The sequence below is a fragment of the Anomaloglossus baeobatrachus genome, chromosome 4, assembly GCF_048569485.1.
Source record: "Anomaloglossus baeobatrachus isolate aAnoBae1 chromosome 4, aAnoBae1.hap1, whole genome shotgun sequence".
NCBI lineage: Eukaryota > Metazoa > Chordata > Amphibia > Anura > Aromobatidae > Anomaloglossus > Anomaloglossus baeobatrachus.
This window is the reverse complement of record NC_134356.1, coordinates 176,918,798-176,944,646: the sequence shown is the minus strand read 5'-3', so window position 1 is coordinate 176,944,646 and position 25,849 is coordinate 176,918,798. Positions and strand designations below refer to the sequence as shown.

At 46.6% G+C, this 25,849-nt stretch overlaps 1 long non-coding RNA gene across 1 annotated transcript; it reads right to left on the bottom strand.

Annotated features, from left to right (window-relative positions):
* Positions 1-24,900: 24,900 nt before the first annotated feature.
* LOC142301344 (uncharacterized) lies at positions 24,901-25,626 on the bottom strand. The gene is made up of 3 exons (XR_012752777.1): positions 25,398-25,626; positions 25,095-25,308; positions 24,901-25,014 (listed from the first exon to the last, which is right to left on the bottom strand). It is a non-coding gene; the product is annotated as an uncharacterized LOC142301344 (long non-coding RNA).
* Between the last annotated feature and the right edge of the window lie 223 nt (positions 25,627-25,849).

The window sequence follows — 25,849 nt, the reverse complement described above, 5'->3', positions numbered from 1 at the left end:
GCCGCCCCGCCCTCTCGCATCGCATTATCCAGCGCAGTTGCTCACTTCCAGACTGCAGTGGATGATGCGATGCGAGACTCGTGCATTGCTCTCACGTTTGGCACTGGTCTTAGTGGCAGGCGCTCTTTTTTTTTTTTTTTTTACTGATGTCTGTATTTTTTATTTCGCCAAACTAATTTTTTTTGTATGGGGGGGGTCTAGTTTCCAAAATGGGATCACATGTGGGGGAGCTCCATTGTTTAGGCACCTCAGGGGGTCTCCAAATGAAACATGGCGTCTGCTAATAATTCCAATCAATTTTACTGTGAAATGGCGCTCCTTCTCTTCTGAGCCCCGCCGTACGCCCAAACAATTGATTTCCACCACATATGAGGTATCGTCGTACTCAGGAGAAATTGCACAATACATTTTATGGTGCATTTTTTCCTGATACCCTTGTGGAAAAAAAAGCTACCTGTTTGAAAAAACAATTTTGTGGTAAAAAAAAGAATAAAATATTTTCACGGCTGAACATTACAAACGTTTGTGAAGCCTCCAGGGGTTCAAAGTGCTCACTAAACAGCTAGATAAATTCCATGAGGGGTCTAGTTTCCAAAATGGGGTCAATTGTGGGGGAGCTCCATTGTTTAGGCACTTCAGGGGGGTCTCCAAATGAAACATGGCGTCCGCTAATAATTCCAACCAATTTTGCTGTGAAATGGCGCTCCTTGCCTTCCGAGTCCTGCCGTGCGCCCAAACATTTGATTTCCACCACATATGGGGTATCTGCGTACTCAGGAGAAAATGCACCATAAATTTTATGGTGCATTTTTTCCTGATACCCTTGTGATAAAAAAAGCTACCTGGTTGAAGCAACAGTTTTGTGGTAAAAAAAATTTTTTTTCTTTTCACGGCTCAACGTTATAAACTTCTGTGAAGCCCCCAGGGGTTCAAAGTGCACATCAAACATCTAGAAAAAATATTTGAGGGCTCTAGTTTCCAAAATGGGGTCATTTGTGGGGGAGCTCCATTGTTTAGGCACCTCGGGGAGTCTTCAAACCCGACATGGCGTCCGCTAATGAGTGCAGCTAATTTTGCACTCAAAAATTCAAATGGCGCTCCTTGCCTTCCGAGTCCTGCTGTGTGCCCAAACATTTGATTTCCACCACATATGGGGTATCTGCGTACTCAGGAGAAAATGCACAATACATTTTATGATGCATTTTTCCTGATACCCTTGTGAAAATACTAATTTTTATGGCTAAAGTAACATTTTTGTGTTAAAAAAGTTTTTTCGTCTACATTGCTTTGGTTGCTGTGAAGCTCCTAAAGGGTTAATAAACTTCTTGGATGTGGTTTTGAGCAGAGTGAGGGGTGCAGATTTTAGAATTGGGTCACTTTTGGGTATTTTCTGTCGCCTAGGTTTCTCAAATCACTCCAAATGTGATGTGGTACCTAAACAATTTTTTTTTGTAAATTTTGTTGGAAAAATGAGAAATTGGTGATGAACTTTGAACCCTTCTAACTTCCTAACGGAATTTTTTTTTTTTTCAAAAATTGCGCTGGTGTAAAGTAGACATGTGGGAAATGTTATTTAGTAACTTTTTTGTGTGACATATCTCTCAGATTTATGGGCATAAAATTTCAAATTTTGAAAATTGCAAAATTTTCAAAATTTTCGCTAAATTTCCGAAATTTTCACAAATAAACGCAAAACATATCGGCCTAAATTTACCACTGACATGAAGTAAAATATGTCACGAAAAAACAATCTCAGAATCGCCAGGATCCGTTGAAGTGTTCCAGAGTTATAACCTGTCAAAGTGACACTGGTCAAAATTGCAAAAAATGGCCGGGTCTTTAAGGTGAAAACAGGCTGGGGGCTGAAGGGGTTAAAGACACCGCCAGGGTCACGGAGTTGGACCCAGTCACCGCTGACATCCCCGGACTAGTCCGGCCGAGTTCTGAGTACCCCTGGCCCTGGAGTTGGGCGTGTTACTGGCACCACTCCTATCCTTATCAAAACCAATCAATGGAATCTCTGCATTATTTGTAGACTATATTAGTGTGATCTTCTTCATTGCTCAGTTAGTCAGCGTATTACTGTTTGAAGTCTTTGTTCCATGTTTTATAGCTTCTTCCTCATTTCCGTATCGCAGAGCTGTGAGAACTGATGTACTGTCACTATCTTACAAGTATAATGTCTTCTGCATCACTGATGTGATATGAAGGCTTCATGACATTATTTGGTGTGATAGCTTCACCTTTAAGGATTATGCTCATCTCAAAAATACCATCACAATATGTAGAAGGCATAATAATATTAGTGAATACCTCCAATTAGAAATGTATTATAGTTCTCTTGATATAGCCAGGTCACTTACCTTGTGCAGGGCATTGTAACCTAGGTATCCCTGGTTAGGTCCACTCATATAGTGACAGTTAATTAGCTACTCGTGGTCATAACAATGTATATCTAAGCTGCTGTAATGCCCTGCACGAGGTAGGAGACAATTTTATATCAGGAGAACTATACTACATTTCTAATTGGAGGTATTTGCTAATATTATTATCATTACACATATTAGAAGAGGATCTTGGAGCTGGGAATACCCCTTTATGGCTCTGTGCGCACTGGGAAATGGAATTTTCTTGAGAAAATTCCGCATGTCCTCAAAGATTACCGCACCCGCGGTAAAAAACCGCGGGAAACCGCATCCGAAAACCGCATGCGGTTTGCTGCGGTTTTACCGCGGTATTGTTCGCGGTATTGCAGCGGTTTTGCCGCGTGCGGGTTGGGATGTGCTTTATTGCATTCAATGCAATAAAGCACATTGAAGAAAAAAAAAAAAAATACATTTAATTCTGATAGTAGATAGACAGAAGAATAGATAGAGGGATAGACAGACAGACAGAGGGATAGATAGAGGGATAGATAGAGGACAGATCGCTGCATTTCCCACGGTCGGCAGTGAGTTCACATTACCGGCCGTGGGAAATGACCGGTAATTACCTCTGCTGTCTGCTGCTTTCATTCAGCGCTGTGTCTGTGACAGTCGCGGCTGGATGGAAGCAGTTTAGGACGCCGGAGCCGGAGCTGTGGATTATGCCGGAGCTTTGTTTGGGAGGGGTTAATAAAATGGTGAACGAGGCTTGTTTGTTTTATTTAAAATAAAGGATTTTTCGGTGTCTGTGTGTTTTCACTTTACTTACGGGTTGATCATGTCAGCTGTCACATAGACGCTGCCATGATCAAGCCTGGAGTTAATGGCGGTGGTCCCCCACCACCATTAACCCCTTGTATTACCTTGCCACCACTGCTACACGGTGGCAAGAAGAGCCGAGGACACGCCGGTATTGCCGCATAATGCATGCGACAGTGCCGGGGCAGCTGCGGCTGATATTCTCGGCTGCCGGAGGGGGAGTGAGGCGGGGGACATTATCCCTGCCCCTCTCCCTCCCCAGCCTGAGAATACCGGGCCGCCGCTGTGTGCTTACCTCGGCTGGAAGGTAAATATGCAGCGGAGCCCACGTTCTTTTTTTTCTATATTTCCGTTTTCTTTCTATGTGTGTTCTATGTGTTCTGTGTCTGTGATGTCTGTGTGTGAGTGTGATGTGTGTGTGTTTACTCTGCACGGCTTCCTCTTCCTGTAATGACATCACTTCCCTGCAAAACCGCAGACAAGCGATGCACATTACCGGAGGTAAACCGCGAAATACCGCAGGGAATAACGCAGGAAAACGCAGTGAACTGCACAGAATTTGCTGCCTGCGTTATTCCCTGCGGGATTTCATGATTAACATTGAGTCAATGGAGTGAAATCCCGCAGCGATGTGCGGAAAAGAAGTGACATGCACTTGTTTTTGCTGCGGGATTCCCGCAAAACATGCAGCTGTCAAATTCCGCCCAGTGCGCACAGGATTTTTTTTCTCCATAGGATTTGCTGATGATTCACTGCAGAGATGTTATGAACATTTTCTGCAGCGAAACATGCAGCAAATCCGCGGAAAATCCGCGTCAAAATCCGGTAAGTGCGCACATAGCCTTATAGGGAACTCAGCGCAAGGTCATATGAGCCTTTTGTGACTGATGCAGTCTTCTGCTATGTGGAAAATGATGGCGTGCATTTTTCTTCAATTGTTGAAATTCAATGGGACCCGTAACAGAAGATCTTACTTGGATTCGGTTTGCATCAATTTAATTTGCTTACACATATATATATATATAGCATTGTTTACTTCATGAAAAACACATGTACACTATGCTGCCGCGTCCTCTTTGATCGTACTGTAATAACGAGTGAACTTCTTAAGGATTTGCAATGGATTTTCATCTTAAAGCTAATAATGTAAGAAATGCACGGAACACTGACTTCATGATACTGTAATTTCGTCCTTTCCTTTTAAGTCAAACATTTGCATTTAACGTTTCATGGAAGACATTTAATTTTCCTTTCTGCAAAACTGAAGTGTGTTATTATGGCTGTTTAGAGGTTATTTTTCCTAAAAGCCTATGTCTATATGTTCATTCTAACTCCTACATAATTAATCTGAATCATTGTGTAACTGATCTGAATCATACTTGTAGGAGTATTTCTGATTCTAATTCTGCATGATATGACTCAGTGTCTATATGCATCTCATACCTTAAACACTCAATGGCATGTTCTTACATGAATTCATGAATTTTGAAATGTCGTGTCTAATTTGTGGCACTTTTATGCTCATTTTTAGAAAGATAACAAATGGAATTATTATTAAAGTAATTTCATCAGCAGAATATTTTCTGTAATTGATTTATCATTTTACTTAGAAAGATCATAGTCATAAGAACAATCAGATTACCTACCCAAACCTAGGAAATAAGAAGAATGTATTGCGGTAGAGATACCTTTAGACTTGAGTCATGCAGATTTAGTTGTTGCAGTTCCTTCGGCCAGATTCCTCATCAAAGGTAACTCAAAGGTCGTGGGTTTCCATGAAAATGAATAACAAGGCCTCTTGATATAGGGCATAGAGACATATTGAGCCTTCCAGACTCAGGTGTGAGTACAACTACCTGATAGTTGGAGATATTGGAGACTCACAAACAAAAAGCCAACATAAAAGGTCATGAAGAACAATTGTATAAAACAATGACTTTTATTGAAATTTATACAAAATGACAAGTAAAAAGCATGATGGGCTTACAATGTGAAAGAAAGGAGCCATAGCACACAATAAAAAGCAGTGTACAAGGTGGATAACATCAGAGTAAGTAGCAATTACAGGTATGTGCTAAATATACATCATGTGTTGTAAAAATAATGACTAGAAAGACAAGGTTAGTACAGTCAAAAGCTATGTATAACGTCAATGGTAAAAATAAATAGTATTGTCCTAATATGTGCAGCCACATGGATCATAATAGTGTTAACATGAGTCATGTAATTACATAGATGAGCTATTGCTGAACTGAATCTGGACACGTCAATTCAGAGCAGGTGCAAATATATAAAAAAATGGATACATACGTAATATTACAGACCCACCACTGCAAAAGAGTGCATCAAACAACACAAATATGCGACAACCACAATGTTGTAAGGTAATCAAGAATGCATATATACTCTAATGTATGCAGCACTGGGATAATAAAATGGGTATTACCTGGTAACAACCGACTTCATATGTGGAGTAATGCAATACCAGAGTTCCCTTATTCATTGTTAGCATTGTAGAGTGCAGCTGTGTGTATTTTGTACTTATACTGTGTTTTCAGCTAGCACCTGTTCACACCTGTTGGATGTTGGGTCAGTCTTTTTGATATATTTGTATATTTGTAGTGATTTGACTGAGCTCTCCGCCCTGTAACGAGGCTGTCTTCATTCCCCTTTAATGCTGGATCCTTTCTTCACAGACTTGTAGGTTTTTAACCCAGATAGAGGCATTTGAGTTTGGGTCTTGTATATTGAAATATATCTAGTCGCTAGTTACTCTGCTCACAAGCATTGGCCAATACATAAGCTAAGTTTCTCTTTTTTCAAATATTCCTATAGCAGTAATGTAATACCAGAGTTCCCTTACTCATTGTTAGCATTTAAGAGTGCAGCTATATGTATTTTATAGTTATATTGTGTTTTCAGCTAGCACCTATTCACACCTGTTGGATGTGCGGCTCAGTCTTTTTGATATATTCGACTTCATATGTACAGGACCCAGTGGATTGACAGCCCTTTTTATATTGGCAGAACGCTGCTAATCAGTGATGGGGGCGGGGCTACACAGAGCAGTAGGCCTGTATGGCATGATACAACTAGTCCTCTAATTATATTCTCCTGATGATAAAGCTCTAATTTTATTGAAACTATAACAAGCAGCCCAGGAAGTGGCACATGAATGGAATCAGGGTCCCTGCCGCTACATCTTACTCATCTTGGATTATATAGCACAAATCTGCTGATATATTAACTTTAAATATTTAGTTTCCTTTAAACATATAACACAATTGCAATGCATTTTTTTATGGGTTATCTTTATAAAATAAATTGAAATCTATCATACAAAAACTAAAATGGCTCATAAAACCTATAGCTGATTACACTAAAAATGAACTCTTTTTTTACTGGGATTTCTTTCTATGGCCCAATATAGAAAATTGGCAAGTAAAAGGGTCTCTCACTCAGGCAGACCTACCCTATCAGTGTATTAAAGTGTCATTTAAATACTCATCAAATAAAATATTATCTCTGCATAATTTCTGATTGCCAGGACAGCCGAATCCAAAATGGCTCGTATAATTATTGACCAGTGATTAGGGATGATCGAATACCTCAAATATTTGTCTTCGCGAATATTTTTGGAATTGGTTGACGCTATTCGACTATTCGTGAATATTCGATGTGCAATGTAAGTCTATGAGAAGCCCGAATAACAACTATTCGGAACTATTCAGGCTTCCCATAGACTTAAGGGTGCTTTAAACACTGCGACATCGCTAACGAATGCAAGCGATGTCGAACGCGATAGCACCCGCCCCTGTTGTACGAGCGACATTTGGTGATCGCTGCCGTAGCGAAAATTATCACTACGGCAACGTCACATGCACATACCTTGTCAGCGACGTCGCTGTGACCGCCGAACAATCCCTCCTTCAAGGGGGAAGTGTGTTTGGCGTCATAGCGACGTCACTGGGGCATCACTAAGCGGCCGGCCAATAGAAGCAGAGGGGCAGAGATGAGCGGGACGTAACATCCCGCTCATCCCCTTCTTTCCACATTGCCGGTGGAGGCAGGTAAGGAGATGTTCGTCGCTCCTGCGGTGTCACACAGCGATGTGTGATGCCGCAGGAACGACGAACAACATGGCTACGTACAACACAACGATTTTTCGTGTTTGGGCGACCTCTCCAAAACCAACGTTTTTTGTCTCTTTTGCGATCGTTTAAGATCGCTCGTACGTGTCACATGCTGCGATGCCGCTAACTACTCCGGATGTGCGTCACAAACAGCGTGACCCCAACGATAAATCGTTAGCGATATCGAAACGTGTAAAGCCCCCTTTACATTGCGCATCGAATAGTCGCATAGCGGCGACCTATTCGGAAAATATTCGCGAAGCCGAATATTTGAGGTATTCGATCATCCCTACCAGTGATGTATCTTTAAAAAAAAAATGGATTTTTTTCTAATCTTAGAAAACCTCTTTAATACACGTAATTATAAAAAAAATTAGCCTAATTTTACTAGAGTTAGGCACAACAAAAAAGTAATGATTACTTCTAATCATATTGTTGTGTCATTAATTAAAAAAAATCACTATCTTATTTCTCTAATTTGGAAAAGAAATGTAATAGATTAGTTGATGAAATTCTCCAGTGGCTTTAAAGTCTATTATCACTAAACTGACTGCAGGATGAAATGTATCTCTTGGGGAAATCCTCTCCTTTATATTTTTTAATTCCCTGATTCTACATTTTAATATGACATTTGACATACTCGCCTCCACCATGGCAGTTGCTGCATACGATATAAAAGGCATTTCTCAATGTCCCTGCTGTCAGAGTTTCCATTAACATATATTCCAGACACATACATTAGCCTGTGTTGAAGCCAAGTTAAAGACCGCTGGGATATTTGAAGAGGAAGCTGATACTATCTATCACCTTTCTCCACATGAGCCCTCCTCACTATGCACTGGAATGACCCTACTATGAGGGATGGTGCATTATAAGGGCAGAACTCATCTGATTAGGAAAGCAATTATACTATGTATCGGGGGTGCAGAGTGCGCTGTAAAGGTTATGCCTAGATTGGCTACGTGTTATCAATACATTTAATTAATGAGAAAGGCAATGGCAATTAAACATAACAATTTCAAATAATGAATTACTTTTGTAGACTGAATATTGATTGCTACAACCTAAAATGACATTATTTGACATTTTATGGATGTTATGGACGCAGCACTGCGGTTGAATATTAATTTAGGATAATTTATACAGCGGATGTGGAAATGGCTGCGGCTGGAACTGTAAAATATGCTCTATCAATAAGTGTCAATATGAGACTAGATCCATAACTTATTAAGTCCCACAGAAAGGGGACAGATGATAATATCGACATTTTCACTCATTTGATATTCTCCATGTACAAATAACTTAAAATGGTATTCCCATCTGCAAGATCCCATACCAATATGTAGTAGGTGGAATAACAATTATAATAATAATAATAATAATATTAGCAAATACCTTCCAATTAGAAATGTAGTATAGCTCTTCTGATTAGCTATGTTGCTTACCTTATGTGCAGGGCATTGAAGGACCCAAAGTATCCATGGTTATGACCTCTAGCAACTAACTAACTGTCACTATATGTGTGGTTATAACCATGGATAAATAAAAATCAAGAAAATCCAGAACCAGCATAAATAAAAAGAAATAATACTTTACAAAAAATGAAAAGCCCATTACACATACATGTTTAGGGCATAATAGGAACATGGAAACGTGAACGCGCTTCAAACAAAAAAAAAAGGCTGTTACTCATGACACAGTTCAATCATTCAGCAGGGAGCTGCTATTCTCTTCTCTTATAACCATGGATACCTAAGGTCCTGTAATGCCCTGAACATGAGGTAAGCAACATAGTGAAACGGGAGAACTATACTACATTTCTAATTGGAGGTATTTGCCAATATTATTATTACACTTATCACATATTAGGATCTTGGAGCTGGGAATACCCCTTTAAGGTTGATAATTAGACTTTTATTGATCTCTAAATGGGATTTTGTATTAGATTTATGATTTTACTTAACTTTTTGAACAGTCAATCAATGAACAAGATCATAAATACTGTATATCATAATTAAAGAGTGGTATTGTCATGTGGGACCTAGATTTATTTTTTAGGTAATTTTATTAATAATTCCTCATTTATTGTTGTAAATTAGACACTCCTTGTGGTATAGTATGCATCAATACTTTATTAGTATATTGGCTGCTTGTTCGACATTATTAAAGCATAACTTCTGAAGTTAGTAGTGATGAGCGAGCATGCTTGTCACTACTCGGTACTCGCACGAGTATCGCTGTACTCGGGCTGCTCGGCGGGGACCGAGTAATCTCGCGATACTCGTGCTTTACTCGTGGTCTTCATTTCTGCATGTTGGCGCTCTTTTGAGAGCCAGCCCTCATGCAGGGATTGGCTGGCAGACCACTGCAATGCCACAGCCCTGTTAGTTGTGGAATTGCAGTGATTGGCCGGCCTGCACAGCGTCACCGAGCCTTTATATAGGCCGGCGCGCTGTGCTCTGCTCACAGCTATTCTGACAGTGAGTGTAGGGAGAGTGTCGCTGATTCAGGGAAAGCTTTGCGGCCCTTTATAGCTTTTTCAGTTGCAGGGCTGCAAACAGTGTGACCAAAAGTCCTTCTCAGGACTATTCTAGTTGTATACAGGCAGGCAGGGTATAGCCAGGTCGGCGTACAGTAGCAGAGTCCTTCTCAGGACTATTGTTGCTATATACAGGCAGGGTATAGCCAGGTCTGAATACAGGCTAGTGACCAAAAGAGTCCTTGTCAGGACTATTGTAGCAGTATACAGGCAGGCAGGCAGGCAGGGTAGTGGTGACCGTATACCAGCCTTCATATCTGGGGCTGGTGTACACAGTGTAAAACAGTCCAGATAGTGTCTGACTTGTCTGTACTGTAATTGTCGCTCCCCAAAAAAACCTGTTAGGTTATTATTGCGTCCGTGCTTGGTTTTTAAAACCGCACGTGTGTGCCTGTTGGTGGCAGCGTACAGGTGCACTGGTGTGCGTTTTTACCAAACTATTATATAACGCACAAGTGTAGTGTATAATACACGTCAGTCAGCAGTGGCTGATAGTGTCAGAGTTCTTAATTTTTGCTCCTAAAACCTGTGTTAGGTTATTATTGCGTCCGTGCTTGGTTTTTAAAACCGCACGTGTGTGCCTGTTGGTGGCAGCGTACAGGTGCACTGGTGTGCGTTTTTACCAAACTATTATATAACGCACAAGTGTAGTGTATAATACACGTCAGTCAGCAGTGGCTGATAGTGTCAGAGTTCTTAATTTTTGCTCCTAAAACCTGTGTTAGGTTATTATTGCGTCCGTGCTTGGTTTTTAAAACCGCACGTGTGTGCCTGTTGGTGGCAGCGTACAGGTGCACTGGTGTGCGTTTTTACCAAACTATTATATAACGTACAAGTGTAGTGTATAATACACGTCAGTCAGCAGTGGCTGATAGTGTCAGAGTTCTTAATTTTTGCTCCTAAAACCTGTGTTAGGTTCTTAGTGCGTCCGTGCTTGCATTTAAAAACCGCACGTGTGTGCCTGTCGGTGGCAGCGTACAGGTGCACTTGTGTGCAATTTCCAGAAACTTTGATATAACGCACAAGTAGTGAATATACACGTCAGCAGTGCACAGCATTGCAAAATGCGCAAGGGCATTGGCAAGGAACAAGGAAGTGGACGTGATGGTGGTGCAGGCAGAGGCCGAGGTCGTGGGCAAGCTCTAATTTCGCCACAACAAAGGGCCACATCTAGTCGCTCGCACGTCCTGTCCCAAATTCTTGGGGACCGCAGCAGTACACCGCTCTTGAACCAAGACCAGTGTCAACAGGTTGTTAGTTGGATAGCGGATAATGCTTCCAGTCAGATTGGCACCACCACAAACACTCTGTCTTCCACACGGTCAAGTGTCAGTAGCCGTGATACTGCACCGCACATTTCTGAACCTGATCCTCCTTCCTACCACCAGGCTGAGTACACGTCCTCCTCGGACATTAATGATCCCACACTTGGACACTCGGAAGAGCTGTTCACGTTTCCATTCACACATTCTGGCCTCTCGCCAGCTCATATTGAAGTGGGTCATGAGGAGATCGTCTGTACAGATGGCCAAATATTTGAGCAGCCACGTTCTCACGAAGTTGGCAACGTGTCTCAACAAGTGGTGGACGATGATGAGACACAATTGTCAGCAAGTCAGGAGGAGGAGCAGGGTGCGGAAGAGGAAGACGACGTGGTGGATGATCCAGTAACTGACCCAACCTGGCAGGAGGATATGCAGAGCGAGGACAGCAGTGCACAGGGGGAGGGAGGCGTAGCATCACAACAGGCAGTAAGAAGCAGGGTGGTGGCCCCAGGCAGAAGTCAGGCAACCGTTCCCCGGAACAACACGACGACACAAGGTGCCTGTACAAATGTTAGGTCTTCACGAGTCTGGCAGTTTTTTAAGTTGGATCCAGATGATTCAAAAAAGGCCATTTGCAACACCTGCCGTGCCAGCATCAGCAGGGGTACCAAAACTAGCAGCCTGACCACCACCAGCATGATCAGGCACATGTCAGCCAAGCACCCGACTTTGTGGGAAGTACAACAGAGTCGAGGAGCAGTGCTTGCTGATGTCACTGCTACGTCTTCGCTGGTTGTGCATGCGAGCCAATCCTCTGTCCATGCTGCCTGCGAACAAGCCTCCTCCACTCCTGCACCTGCAGTTGCCTACGCAGAAAGAACACCATCATCAAGCACGTCCTTGTCCCAGCGCAGCGTTCAGTTATCCATTCAGCAAACCTTTGAACGCAGGCGCAAATACACTGCCAACACCCCACATGCCACAGTTCTAAATGCTAACATTTCGCGACTGCTTGCGCTGGAAATGTTGCCTTTTAGGCTGGTGGAGACAGAAGCATTCCGTGACCTGATGGCGGCAGCTGTCCCACGTTACTCGGTCCCCAGCCGCCACTATTTCTCCCGGTGTGCCGTCCCCGCGTTGCATAACCACGTGTCACAAAACATCACACGTGCCCTGAACAACGCTGTTTCACCCAAGGTCCACCTAACCACAGACACGTGGACAAGTGCTTGTGGGCAAGGCCGCTACATCTCGTTGACGGCACACTGGGTTAATATTGTGGAAGCTGGGACCCAGTCTGAGCGAGGGACGGAACACGTCCTTCCCACACCAAGGTTTGCAGGCCCTACCTCAGTCAGTGTTTCACCCACACTCTACAGCTCCGGAATGTCATGCTCTTCAGCCTCCTCCTCCTCCTGCGCATCCTCATCCACTGTGCCCTCCACACCAGTCACAAGCTGGAAGCACTGCAGCACTGCCTCGGCGAAGCGGCAACAGGCTGTGCTGAAGCTAATCTGCATAGGTGACAAACCCCACAATGCAGAAGAGCTGTGGACAGCTCTGAAACAGCAGGCAGATCACTGGCTCACACCTCTGAACCTAAAGCCAGGAAAGGTCGTTTGTGACAATGGCCGGAACCTGGTGGCGGCTTTGAGGCGAGGCCAGCTGACACATGTTCCATGCGTGGCCCATGTGCTCAACCTCGTGGTTCAGCGGTTTATAAAGTCATACCCAGAGCTGTCTGATCTGCTGGTAAAAGTTCGCCGCCTGTCTGCACATTTTCGAAAGTCACCTACTGCTTCAGCCGGCCTTGCCGGCTTTCAGCGCCGTTTGCATCTTCCGGCTCACAGACTGGTGTGTGATGTCCCCACGCGTTGGAATTCAACTCTGCACATGTTGGTCAGGATATGTGAGCAGAAGAGGGCAGTTGTTGAGTACCTGCATCACCTAAGCCGTCGGGAAATGGGTCAAACTCCACACATAACACCTGAGGAGTGGAGATGGATGTCAGACCTATGTACCATCCTCCAAAACTTTGAGGACTCCACCAAGATGGTGAGTGGTGATGACGCCATTATTAGCGTCACCATACCGCTACTCTGCCTTCTAAAACGGTCCCTGCTGAAAAACAAACATGATGCATTGCAGGCGGAGCGCGATGAGTTGCAGCAAGAAACAGTAGTGGGTGTGGGTGATAACACACAGCCCAGCCTCGTCTCATCACAACGTGCAGTGGAGGACTATGACGAGGAGGAGGATGAAGACATGGAGCAACTCTCCGGCCAAATTGAGGATATGACATGCACACCAGTCATATCCTCGATTCAGCGTGGCTGGCCAGAGGACAGGGTAGATGAGGAGGAGGAGGAGGAGGAGGAGGAGGAGGAGGACAGCATGTTCAGTCATCTTGTTGGTCAGGCTACTGAAGTCCTGGCTGTTAAGAGTCTGGCGCACATGGCTGACTTTATGGTAAGCTGCCTGTCTCGTGACCCTCGCGTTAAGAACATCTTGGCCGACAATCATTACTGGTTGGTAACACTGTTAGACCCACGCTACAAGGAGAACTTTTTGTCTCTTATTCCCGTGGAGGAGAGGTCAACCAAAATGCAGCAGTTTCGGAAGGCCATACTCACGGAAGTAGGCAAAGCATTCCCCTCACAAAACGCTAGCGGCATAGGTCAGGAATCAGTGGACAACCGAGGCGTACAGCCGAGAGAGGCACAAGTCCAATCCGCCAGAGGTAGGGGAACAGTCTTTAAGATGTGGGACAGTTTTCTCAGCCCCTCACGTACCACAGCCCCTGAGGTGCGGGGTAGTGCCACAAGAAATCCTAAGTTTGCCCAGATGCTGAAGGAGTACCTTGCAGATCGAACAACTGTACTCCGACATTCCTCTGTGCCTTACAATTATTGGGTATCCAAGCTGGACACGTGGCATGAATTGGCTCTCTACGCCTTGGAAGTCCTGGCCTGCCCTGCTGCTAGCGTTTTGTCAGAGCGTGTTTTTAGTGCCGCAGGTGGAATCATTACAGATAAACGCACCCGCCTGTCAACTGAAAATGCTGACAGGCTGACTCTGATAAAGATGAACAAGGGTTGGATTGGGCCAGACTTCACCACACCACCAGCAAATGAGAGCGGAATTTAAAGTTTGCCATGTACCTCCACTCACCCATGGGTACACTTCTCGACTTTGGATAATCGCTGGACTGCTCCTCCTTCTCCTCATGCGCCATCATGATGACCGTTACAATAGTTAGGTCTTTGTTTCAGGTATACCCCCAGTGGTAAATTTTTTCGCCCATTCTTTGCAGAATGGACATTACAACGACAGGAGACCCGCTCCTTTGCAATGGGAACAATGTTTTGAGGCCCTCATGCACGTCTCTACCCAGGGACAACGTGGAGCCTCCCAATTTTTGGCTGCCCTGCCTAAGGGCTATACTGAAATACACCCACTTCCTTAAAATGGACACTTAATGTTTTGAGGCCCTCATGCACGTCTCTACCCAGGGACAATGTGGAGCCTCCCAATTTTTGGCTGCCCTGCCTAAGGGCTATACTGAAATAGACCCACTTCCTTAAAATGGACACTTAATGTTTTGAGGCCCTCATGCACGTCTCTACCCAGGGACAATGTGGAGCCTCCCAATTTTTGGCTGCCCTGCCTAAGGGCTATACTGAAATACACCCACTTCCTTAAAATGGACACTTAATGTTTTGAGGCCATCATGCACGTCTCTACCCAGGGACAACGTGGAGCCTCCCAATTTTTGGCTGCCCTGGCAAAGGGCTATACTGAAATAGACCCACTTCCTTACAATGGGCACTTCAGGTTTAAAGGCCATCATGCACGTCTCTATCCAGGGACAATGTGGAGCCTCCCAATTTTTGGCTGCCCTGCCTAAGGGCTATACTATAATACACCCACTTCCTGACAATGGACACTTAATGTTTTGAGGCCCTCATGCACGTCTGTATGCAGGGGCATTGGTGAACCTCACAATTTTGGACTGCCCTGGCAAAGGAAAATACTACAAAGACTCACTTCCTCAAAATGGGCACATTAGACTCAAGAGGCCTTCATGTACGTCTCTTCTCAGGGACATCGGAGTGCCACACAATGTTTTCACTTAAAATCTTTCATGTATTAATCTCAAAAAGTAACATACACCAGATCTATCTCACTATTGGGTATGTGCCCTTAACATTTCCGCCATGAAAAATCATTTTGGGGTCATTTTGGAAGGTTTTCTGGTGAGTCCGTAAAAATGGCGTAAAACGCGGACAAAATTGTTCACAGCTGTGACTTTTGAGTGATAAATGCTTCAAGGGGTCTTCCCCATGCTGTTGCCATGTCATTTGAGCACTCTTCTGAGACTTTTGTGCCATTTTTAGGGTTTCTCCATGCTGCAGGGAGGTCATTTCACAAAAATACTCGGGTCTCCCATAGGATAACATTGGGCTCGTTGCTCGGGCCGAGTACACGAGTATCTTGGGAGGCTCGGCCCGAGCTTCGAGCACCCGAGCTTTTTAGTACTCGCTCATCACTAGAAGTTAGTCAATACCTTCCCTAACACCGCTTTTGCTTGCAGGAGGTTTTATTCTTTACAAGTTACCGTTTTTACCTTTACCAATGAAGAAAAGCTTTGATCACTGAGGACTCTTTTCTTTATAAAATACTAGCTCTGCAGTATGAAGTAGTAAAATACATTATTGTGACCATAGAAAGCAGTGATTTTAGTATTTTCCAACTTTTAGAGTTCCCCGGTGTTCTCTGGAACTGTGGTTGAGTTAATACCAGCCACCCTAGAGGTATGGATGGGATAATTCAGTGATTTTTTTTATTTTTCTGTAAATGGAAAATGCTCATTCTGCTTTTTTACACAGATCAGTACTAGATAAGAACAGATAAAAATGTATGGCTATGATTTAATTTCCAGACCTGCTATGGATGCTTTGCTGGAAGAGCTGCAGGGGGCGGCCCGGCGCCATCCCTCCGGCTGGTTGGAGGAGCAGCTGCGGGCGGTTCTGGCCGGTGGCGTGGTGTCAGGTGCGTCTGCGTCTGCCCTGGCTGGGCCGCAGGCGCGGCCCGCTCGTTGCGGTCGGCGGTCGGGGGGGGCTCCGGGGCCAGCCGCGGAGGTCCCTCCTGTAGCTAGGGGGCGGCCATGCCGCAGGTCCAGGCCTCCGGAGCGCCTCTCTCCCGGCGGTTCTGGGCGGGCCACGGGGCAGGCGCGTCCTGCTCGCAGGCCGCGGTTAGAGCCGGGGCGGTCCGGTGCAGTGCCTGCGGGGCCTCAGCGGCAGCGGGGAAGCCCCATCAGGGACCCTCCGGCGGTGGGGGAGGTGTCCAGCTTTGGGAGCCCCCTCCGCGCCGGGAGGAATTCACGTCCGCGGCTGAGGTCAGCGGTGGTTAGTAGGCCTCGGCCCGGTATGGGGCAGGGGCCTGCTGCTACCTGGCATCAAGAGGACCTGGAGGATGCGGCGGGCCGCACTGGCGATGTTCCGGTCGGGCGGCCTGGCTGGACGGCACGGGAAACGCAGGACGGACGGCGGGATCCCTGGCAGGAGGTCGGCAGGCCAGGGTGGGACTGCTCTGGGTCTCAGCAGCAGCCTGGTGGTCGGGATCCAGGAGCGGCGGTGCGTGGACCACCTGGATTGGGCTCGGGACCGACCGATCCGAGGTTACCTTCGCCGGGCGGACCAGTGGAGGACTTCAGACAGGAGAGGGACGCGGTGCCAGTGACGGATGGACGGCAGGATTCTGGATTGACGGCTGGCGGGATCACAGCTCCTGCGCAGCTTGGTGAGTACAGCTCTGTGTCTTGTTTGTCTTCTTTGACTAATGATGTGTCAGGTAGAGTAGTGGGTCCGGCTGGGGCTGGGATGGTTCAGGGGCAGGTGGCTCCGCCGGGGTCACTAGGGGTTGTGGAGTTCTTGTCGGAGGTCAGGCAGTTGTTGGCGCGGCTAGAGGGGAGCGGGAGTGTCGGAAGTTGTGCGTCGGCGTGGGTGGGATCCGGGGTCCCGGGTGTGGGGGTGGCGGCAGCGAGTGCGGCGGAGGTACGGCAGGGGTCCGAGCCAGTGTCGGTTTCTGTGCAGACGGAAAAAGACAAGGATCGGATTCATTTGGATGATAAGGCGAGGGGGGAGGTTTACGTGTGTTTTGAGGGGCCGCTGGACTCGCATTTAAAGAAGGAAGTTAGGGAAAAAATTTGGAGGGATGATTATGTGGAAATCCTCTCTTTGTTGCCGTTAGAGAAATTTAATTTGGACAAGCCCAAGAAAGACGACAACAAAAAAGAGGATGAGGAGAAGCGGCGGTGGCGGTTGATACCTCAGACGTTTACAAACTGGCTGCAAGCGTTTGCAATTTTAGCCAGTGTAATAGGGGAGAAGGCGCCGGACAACTGTTCGCACCTTTTCTGCTATTTGGATTCTATAGGGGAAGCTTATAGGGTGTATGGGGGGCAGGCCTGGTTGCGGTACGACGAACAGTTTCGTCAGCGGAAAGCCATTCGGCCATCCATAAGATGGGACCAGAAGGATATTGGGCTCTGGTTGCGGGTCATGGCACCGACTCGGTATGGGCAATCCTTTCCAGGGGCGGCCGGGGCTTCCGGCCAGGCTGGGGGGCGGTACGGCCAGCAGGCCGGCGGGGGAGCCGGAGGTCAGCCGGGATCGCAGAAAGCAGGCCTTTGCTGGCTCTTCAATGAGGGCCAGTGCAAGTTTGGGAAGCAGTGTAAGTTTAAACACCACTGCTCACACTGTAGCGGCACCAATCACGGGGCGTCAAAGTGTTTCCGACGTAGCAGGGTCAAGGGGGGGCCTGGTAATTCAAAAGGGGGAGACTCCAGTGAAGCTTCGAGAGATGCTCCCTTACCTAAATAGGTTTCCTAGGAGGGAGGAGGCAGAGTTGCTAGCGAGGGGTTTTCAGTTCGGTTTTTGCATTCCTTCTGGAGCAGGTCCGGGGCAGGGGCATTTTAAGAATTTACAGTCGGCAAGTCAGCATCCGGAGGTGGTACGGGAGAAGTTGGAAAAGGAGGTGTCTTTGGGGCGTATGGCGGGGCCTTTTCGGTCCCCGCCTTTTCCGGATCTGGTGGTTTCACCGTTGGGGGTGGTGCCGAAGAAGGAGGCGAATAAGTTTCGGCTGATTCACCACTTATCTTACCAGCGGGGGGGGGGATCGGTGAATGATGGTATAGATCCTGAGCTATGCTCGGTGGTGTATACGTCGTTTGATGAAGCGGCGGCCTGGGTGCGGCGATGTGGACGGGGGGCTTTGATGGCTAAGACGGACATTGAATCCGCATTTCGGTTGTTGCCGGTTCATCCGGACAGTGTACGCTTGCTCGGCTGTTTTTGGGAAGGGAATTATTTTGTTGACAGATGCCTGCCCATGGGATGCTCGTTGTCTTGTTCATTGTTTGAGGCATTTAGTTCCTTTTTGGAGTGGGTGGTTAAGGATGTTTCGGGTTTGCAGTCTGTTATTCACTATTTAGACGATTTTTTCTGTGTTGGTCCTGGTAATGCGGGGGTTTGCCAGAGTTTGCTTGCAACGATCGAGTGGGTAGCTCAGCGTTTTGGAGTCCCGTTGGCGCCGGGGAAGACAGAGGGTCCGGGGACATGTATTTCTTTTCTTGGCATTGTTATTGATTCGGACAAGTGGGAGTTTCGGTTACCGGCGGATAAGGTGGTCGCTCTCAGGGAACAGGTAGCAAGGGCGCTGAGGGTCAAAAAGCTTTCCCTGAGGGAGGTGCAATCATTGCTGGGCAGACTCAATTTTGCGTGTCGGGTGATGCCGATGGGGCGGATTTTTTCACGGCGGCTGGCGATGGCCACTGCGGGGGTGCTAGTGCCTCATCATTTTGTGCGTCTGTCAGCCGACGTCAAGGCGGATTTAGAGGTGTGGGGACGATTTTTGGCGGACTATAACGGGCGGTCCCTCTTCATGGAGCCTCTAGTGGGTAATTCGGAGTTGGACTTGTTTACCGATGCATCTGGGGGTCAGGGTTTTGGGGTTTATTTTGGAGGAGAGTGGTGTGCAGAGGGATGGCCGGAGGTTTGGCGGTCGGCGGGGCTGGTGAAGAATTTGGTGCTGTTGGAAATCTTTCCTATTTTGGTGGCAGTGACTCTGTGGCGGGAGCAATTTCGGAACAGGCGGGTGCGGTTTTACTGTGATAACATGGGGGTCGTGTTAGCAATTAACAATATCTCGGCCAATTCCCCTCCGGTGATAAAAGTTTTGCGGAGATTAGTGCTGGCCTGTTTGTCCATTAATGCTTGTGTATCTGCGTCGCATGTGCCGGGGGTGTTGAACTCTATTGCTGATGCTCTCTCTCGTTTCCAGTGGGATCGCTTCAGGGAATTGGCGCCGGGGGCGATGGCCGTGGGATTGCAGTGCCCTCCCGAACTTTGGAGTGTGGTATGAGGGCAGTTGGACATTTGATCAAAGGATCGTTGGCAGAGGCGACTTGGACGGCTTATCAGCAGGCGTGGCAGCAATGGGAGGCTTGGGTGCAGTCTTTTGGTTTGATTCGGTCGGTGGAGGATCAGGTAGGCGTGTTACTCTTGTGGATTGGGCGGTGGTCGGCATGGGGTTGGTCCCAGGCGAAGGTGGGTCGGGTGGTGGCGGGCCTGGCCTTTGGTTTTAAGTTGCGGAATAGGCCGGATTTGACGAAAAACTTTTTGGTGCGACAGGCGTTGAGGGGGTTTCGCCGGGGGCACAGTTGTGGGGATAGAAGGAGGCCAGTGTCTTTTGCTCTCTTGGAGCGAATGGGGGCCCACCTGGGTGCAGTGTGTTCGTCTGTTTTTGAGGTTATTTTGTTTCGGCTGGCGTTTTCGTTTGCGTTTTTCGGGGCGCTCCGGATCGGGGAATTGGTGGCGGTTAGTCGGCAAGGTTCCGGGGGGATTCAGGCGCGAGATGTTCTCTTATCTGACACCAGCGTGGAATTTTGGCTCCGGAGGTCCAAGACGGATCAATCCGGCAGAAGACGGCGGGTGTTACTGGGGATGGTGGCGGAATCGGCAATGTGTCCGGTGCGGTGTTTGCGGGAGTTTAGGGGGTTGCGACCGCGGGTAGATGGGCCGTTGCTTTGTCATGAGGATGGTTCTTTCTTGTCGAATTATCAGTTTCGGGCGATTTTCCGGAGGTGTGTGGAAGGTCTTGGCCTGGATCCTGGTTGTTATGCGCCTCATTCCTTTAGGATTGGAGCAGCAACTGAGGCGGCTGTGTGCGGGTTGAGTCCGGAGATAGTACGGAGGATAGGTCGGTGGGAATCCAGGAGATATTTGAGTTACGTGCGCCCTTAGCATGGCCTATGAGGTGGGGAGTTTTGGATTTGTTGTGTTATGGTATGGTACTGTAATGTTTTTGTTGTCTTCCTTTGCAGGGGACTTTTCCCGTTTGGTCTGGATATTGGGCCACTCCTTTGTGCACTGGGCAGCGATCCGGGCAGACATCCGATCGGAGGGTCGTCAGCTGGGCTTTGCACGAAATGTGGCGGTACTCCGGTGGTTGGGTATCCGGGGCATGCGGTGGATGCGGGTGTTGCCCGAGGTGCACAGGGCAATGCGATTGGACCGGGCGCTGGATATTCTGGTCTTGCACGTTGGGGGGAATGATGTGGGAATGGTGGCGGGCCGGGAGTTGATCAGAGATATAAAACATGATTTACTTCGGCTGTGGGTGGCTGTACCAGGACTTCGGACGGTCTGGTCAGAGATTGTCCCGAGACGGACATGGCGTAGGGCTCGGTCAGTTGAAAGGCTGAATAAGACCCGTATAAAAATCAATCGGGCTATTTCGGATTTTGTAGTGAGGACCGGGGGGGTGGCGGTCCGTCATTTTGATTTGGAGGCGGTGGATCAGGATTACTGGTTGGCAGATGGGGTTCACCTGAATGCAGTGGGGACAGATTTGTGGACTTTGGGGATTCAGGAGGGTATTGAGCGGGCCATGGCATTGTCCGGTAGAGGGGGGGTCTCGAGCGTTTGAGGGGGTCAAAGCGCTCTCGTTGTGGTGGTGGGGGTGGGGTCCTCGAAGTTGGTGAAAATTGGATTGGGGGGTCCCAATGGAGGTGGAATCCCCCCCGTTAATTACTGGTTGGGGAGTGGTCTGGTGATCATGGGGGAACATCGGCTTGGTGGGGTCGGTTCCCGTGCTTGGTGGTTTAACCCTTCCCCCTCATATTTGTTTGGTGCTCCCGAGTTTGTGGTTGCAGCTGGGAGTAATGGGGTTGAGGGGGAAGGTAGGATTGGAGTATTGGGTGATCACCAGATTGTTTGAGCTTCGAGGACCACAACCCCCTGTTTTATAAATGTTATTATAAGTTATGTTAAATAAAAGGCTGCTGTGGCCATTTTATCCAATTATGTGTCTGTGGTCATTTCAATAAGGGGTTAAGTATTGGGGGTGGGGGTATGGTAGCAGTTAAGGGGTCACCAGGACTCCACTATGCCAACGTCAAGCTATGAAAAGGAATTTCCTAAATGTCATATATACATGTGAGAAGACCATTTTGGTGGCATTTGAACTTTCATTAATTTCCAAAAAGATAGTGCTTTATTAAGATCAAAGACGTCCTAACAAAAAACAAAAACATGTTTCACCTGCTCTGACTTAGGCTACTTTCACACATCAGTTTTCTGTATTCAGGCACAGTCCTTTTTTTTGCCGTATCCAACGTTTCCGTTTTTATTGTGCAAACCGGAGCAAACCGGACCTACCGGATCCGTTTTTAAGCGGATCCGTTTAGGACGGATCCGTTAAAAAACGGATCCGGTAGGTCCGGTTTGCATCCGTTTTGCATCCGTTATGTCCGTTTTTTGACGGATCCGTTTTTTAAACACTAAACAAACAATTAACGAGTTCCGTATTCTGATTGGCTATTGGGAACATATAGTATATATACAGTATTTTGAAGCATATATGACAGAATGAAGACAGAGGCAAGCAGAAACCATGGATGCTATTCTTGCAAATTACACAAAGATCGCTGCAGATTTTATATTTGAGGCAAATCGCTTGGCTATCATCGTCAGAGAAAAGGAGCGACAGCGACTGAGGCGTCAGCGACATCGACGCTTTTGGATCCATCCCCTGACTGCACAGAGACTGACACGTGGGGTGTTTTCAACCCTATACCTGGAGCTCCGTGGAAACCATGAAAAATTCACAAGCTATGTCCGGATGTCAGTGATTAATTTTGACGTCCTCCTTGGCCTTGTTGCGGACAACATCCGTAAAACGGACACCTACAGCCGGTTCTCTATAACACCCGAGGAGCGTTTGCTGGTTACGCTTAGGTAAGTTTTTTTTTTTTAAATTGTATCCTCCTGTAAATTGACTTTTAACTGTAATGTGTTTGCTATTATTTTTTTATAATTATTGTCTTTCCTTTACAGATTCCTTGCAACTGGAGAGTCGCTTTCATCCCTCCACTACCAGTTTCGACTAGGAATTTCCACCATCTCGGGAATCATTAGAGACACTTGCCAAGCCTTGTGGGATTGCCTCCATGATGATTTCATCCCCCAGCCCACCAGGGACAGATGGCTTGCAATTGCTGAACAATACTATAACATTTGTCAGTTTCCAAATTGCCTTGGCTCAGTGGACGGCAAACATATAAGAATTGTGAAACCAGCTGCTTCGGGGTCAGAATACTACAATTATAAAAAGTATTTCTCAATTGTCCTAATGGCAATAACGGATGCGGACTACAAATTCATCTCAGTGGACATTGGCGCATATGGGAGATCCAATGACTCTCAGGTCTTTAAAATGTCCCCAATGGGGCGGCGAATCTATGGGAATACTTTTGATTTCCCTCCTGCAAGACCTCTTCCTGGCACATGTGAGCCCCCAATGCCCTTTGTTTTTGTGGCCGACGAAGCCTTTCAACTCTCCCAACATCTATTGAAGCCATATGCAAGCCGTGGATTGACGCAAACCCAAAAAATATACAATTACAGATTATCCAGAGCCAGAAGAATGGTGGAATGCTCCTTTGGGATACTAACCAGCAAATGGCGAGTGTTGTTAACAGCCATTAATTTAAACATTGAAACTGTGGATGAAATTGTGAAAGCATGTGTGGTACTGCACAATTTTGTTTTAACAAAGGAACCTTTGTCCTTGGATGACCAGAGTTTGGAATCCACCGCTTTGTCTGACTACACCAGTCCTGGATTTAGGAGTAGTGTTGCCTGTTCCACAATCCGTGACAAATATGCTGACTATTTTGTGTCCCCAGAAGGTAGAGTAGATTGGCAAGATCAAATGGTGTAAGATCTTTGTTTAGTTTTATAACAAATAAAAATAGTTAAAAATAAATTAAAAAATATCTTGTTAACTTTGTTAATTTTAATCTTTCACTCGCTTTAAAAATTTGTAATTTTTTCACCGTCAAATTACAACATGTTATGTTTTTGTATTACCTTATTATTAACTTAACTTGCAAAATAATATTCACCCCCAAAAAAAACAAGAACAAATAAATACTTTTCAACAAAAAACTTTTATTTTTATTACAAACATAAATTATAAATTGGTATATCTTGGGCTTGGGGTGGAGATAGTACTGGAGGGGCTGACAGGTGGGAACACACGCACAGTTGGAGTATTGAGGGTGGAAAGTGGTGTTGGTGGTGGTGGTGGGGAAGTAACAGAAGGTGAAGGTGTGGTTGAGAAACCAAGAGGGAAACCAGGAGATGGGATGGGATTTGGTAAGGATTGAGGGGTGGAGTGGAGGGATTGGGAGACAGAAGAGGTGGCGGGTGAATTAGTGGCTTGAGTTGGGGTCATGACGGGTGTGGAAGGCGAGATGTGGTAGTGGGTAGGAAGTGTAGGGGCAGATGTGGTTGGGAGCTGGTACTGGGCCGCAGGCTGGTACTGGGCAGCAGGCTGGTACTGGGCAGCAGGCTGGTACTGGGCAGAAGGCTGGTACTGGGCAGCAGGCTGGTACTGGGCAGCAGGCTGGTACTGGGCAGCAGAGGGAGTAGGGACAATGGCTGGAGGGGGGGCAGGTGCTGGAGGAGGGGTGGGTGGAGGTGGTTGGGAGTCAACCTGCGCCAGAGCCTGCCGTGTGGCTTGCATTACATGCATCTGCTGGTCAAGAGATAGCTTTTCCATGCGCTCTAGTACGGCTTGAAAAAAACAATGATTGGGTGATTTACTTGCATCTAAATGCAGCCTGTCCAGACGCGTGCACAATTCGTGTGTATTTTTTTCCATATTGGCATTTATGAAGCTAAAAGATGCACGATTTTGTTCTGATAATAATTGAATGGCGTTCTGGAAGGCTGCATTTAGATGCAAGAACTCGGGCGCATAGCTCTTTTCCTGACCCCTATGACGCTGACGCCCAGAACCCAAAGGTGTTCTACTGAGGGCAGCAGTGTCAGAGGGGTGGGGTAGGGGAAAAGCTATCTCATCACCAGCAGCTTCAGGTAATGAAGTCTCACGGGAAGCTCCAGCGCAGGTGGATGGGACAGATGTAGATGGAAGGGAAGGTTCAGATGGGTGGGGTCTGTGCGTGTGTTCACCAGTGGCGGACTGTTCAGGGATCGCTCCTGTCGGGTTCGATGCAGGCTCCTGAGTGCTGCAGACGGTGCTGGTAAAAAGAGGAAAAACAAAATAATAATTAATTTAATTGCTATACAGTGCCACAGAAAAAAAAAAAAAGGCAAAAAAAATCAGACATAAAATATTATACTTTGTACATATTTTGGGGAATATTTACCTTCTGCACACCATAGTTGTCCGGAGGAACGACAACGCTCTAAAGTAACGGTACTTCGATCTGCGTCCTCCGGATCCACTCGGGGCCTGCATCTCTTGATTTAACTCCTTTTTGAAGCGATCCCTGATAGACCGCCACCGCTTTTGTAGTTTGTCACCTGAAAGTGGAAAACACAAAGTGGTTAGTATACAACACATTACATCCTGCAGCATAACCTACTGAACTGTGAATACTTACGCTGTTTCTTCTGGCCACGAGAATTGAGCTCCCCCCAACCTTCTACCGCTGCGTGGCATACCTCGTCCCAGAGTCGACGGGTTACGATAGTATCAGCGTGGCGGCGGTCAGCCATGTTCCACAGCGGCTCCCTCTCTCTAACTTCATCGATGAGGAGGTCGATGTTGATAAATCCGGCCTCCTCACCGTCAGAATCGGGAGCACGCTGTGATGCCTGTTCAAAGAAAGAAAAAAGAAATTAAAAAAAAAAATAGACAAAAAATCACACTGACATGAAAAAAAAAACAAAAAAAAAAAACTTACAGTATGACCACCGCCACCTCGACGACGACCCTGGGACGGTCTTGGGGGAGCTCTATCGTGAGCCCTAGAAGTTGAAGCCTTTAGTGAATAAAAAAAAAAAAAACATTATTTACTTATGTGTTTGGTGTGCTGTGGTAAACAATTCCTGTATGAAACTTACACTCTGACCGCCCGCTCCGTGTATTTCTCCACCCCTTCCATCCTCTTCTGGCAGCATCTCCTGTGATGTTTCGGCCACCTGTGTAAATGTCGTTTATTTAAAAAAATTTTTTGTTTTTTTTAAAAAAAAAAAAAAAATACCTCAGTTTGTGAACCGAAGGGCGGGCTACCAGAAGACGACATATTTTATTACAGGCCACGCACACCAACTTGATGGGCCAAACTTTTCCGTCAACACTGCACCTGCAAAAAAAGAAAAAAAAATGTCTAAGTACATGTACGCAGCTCACAGC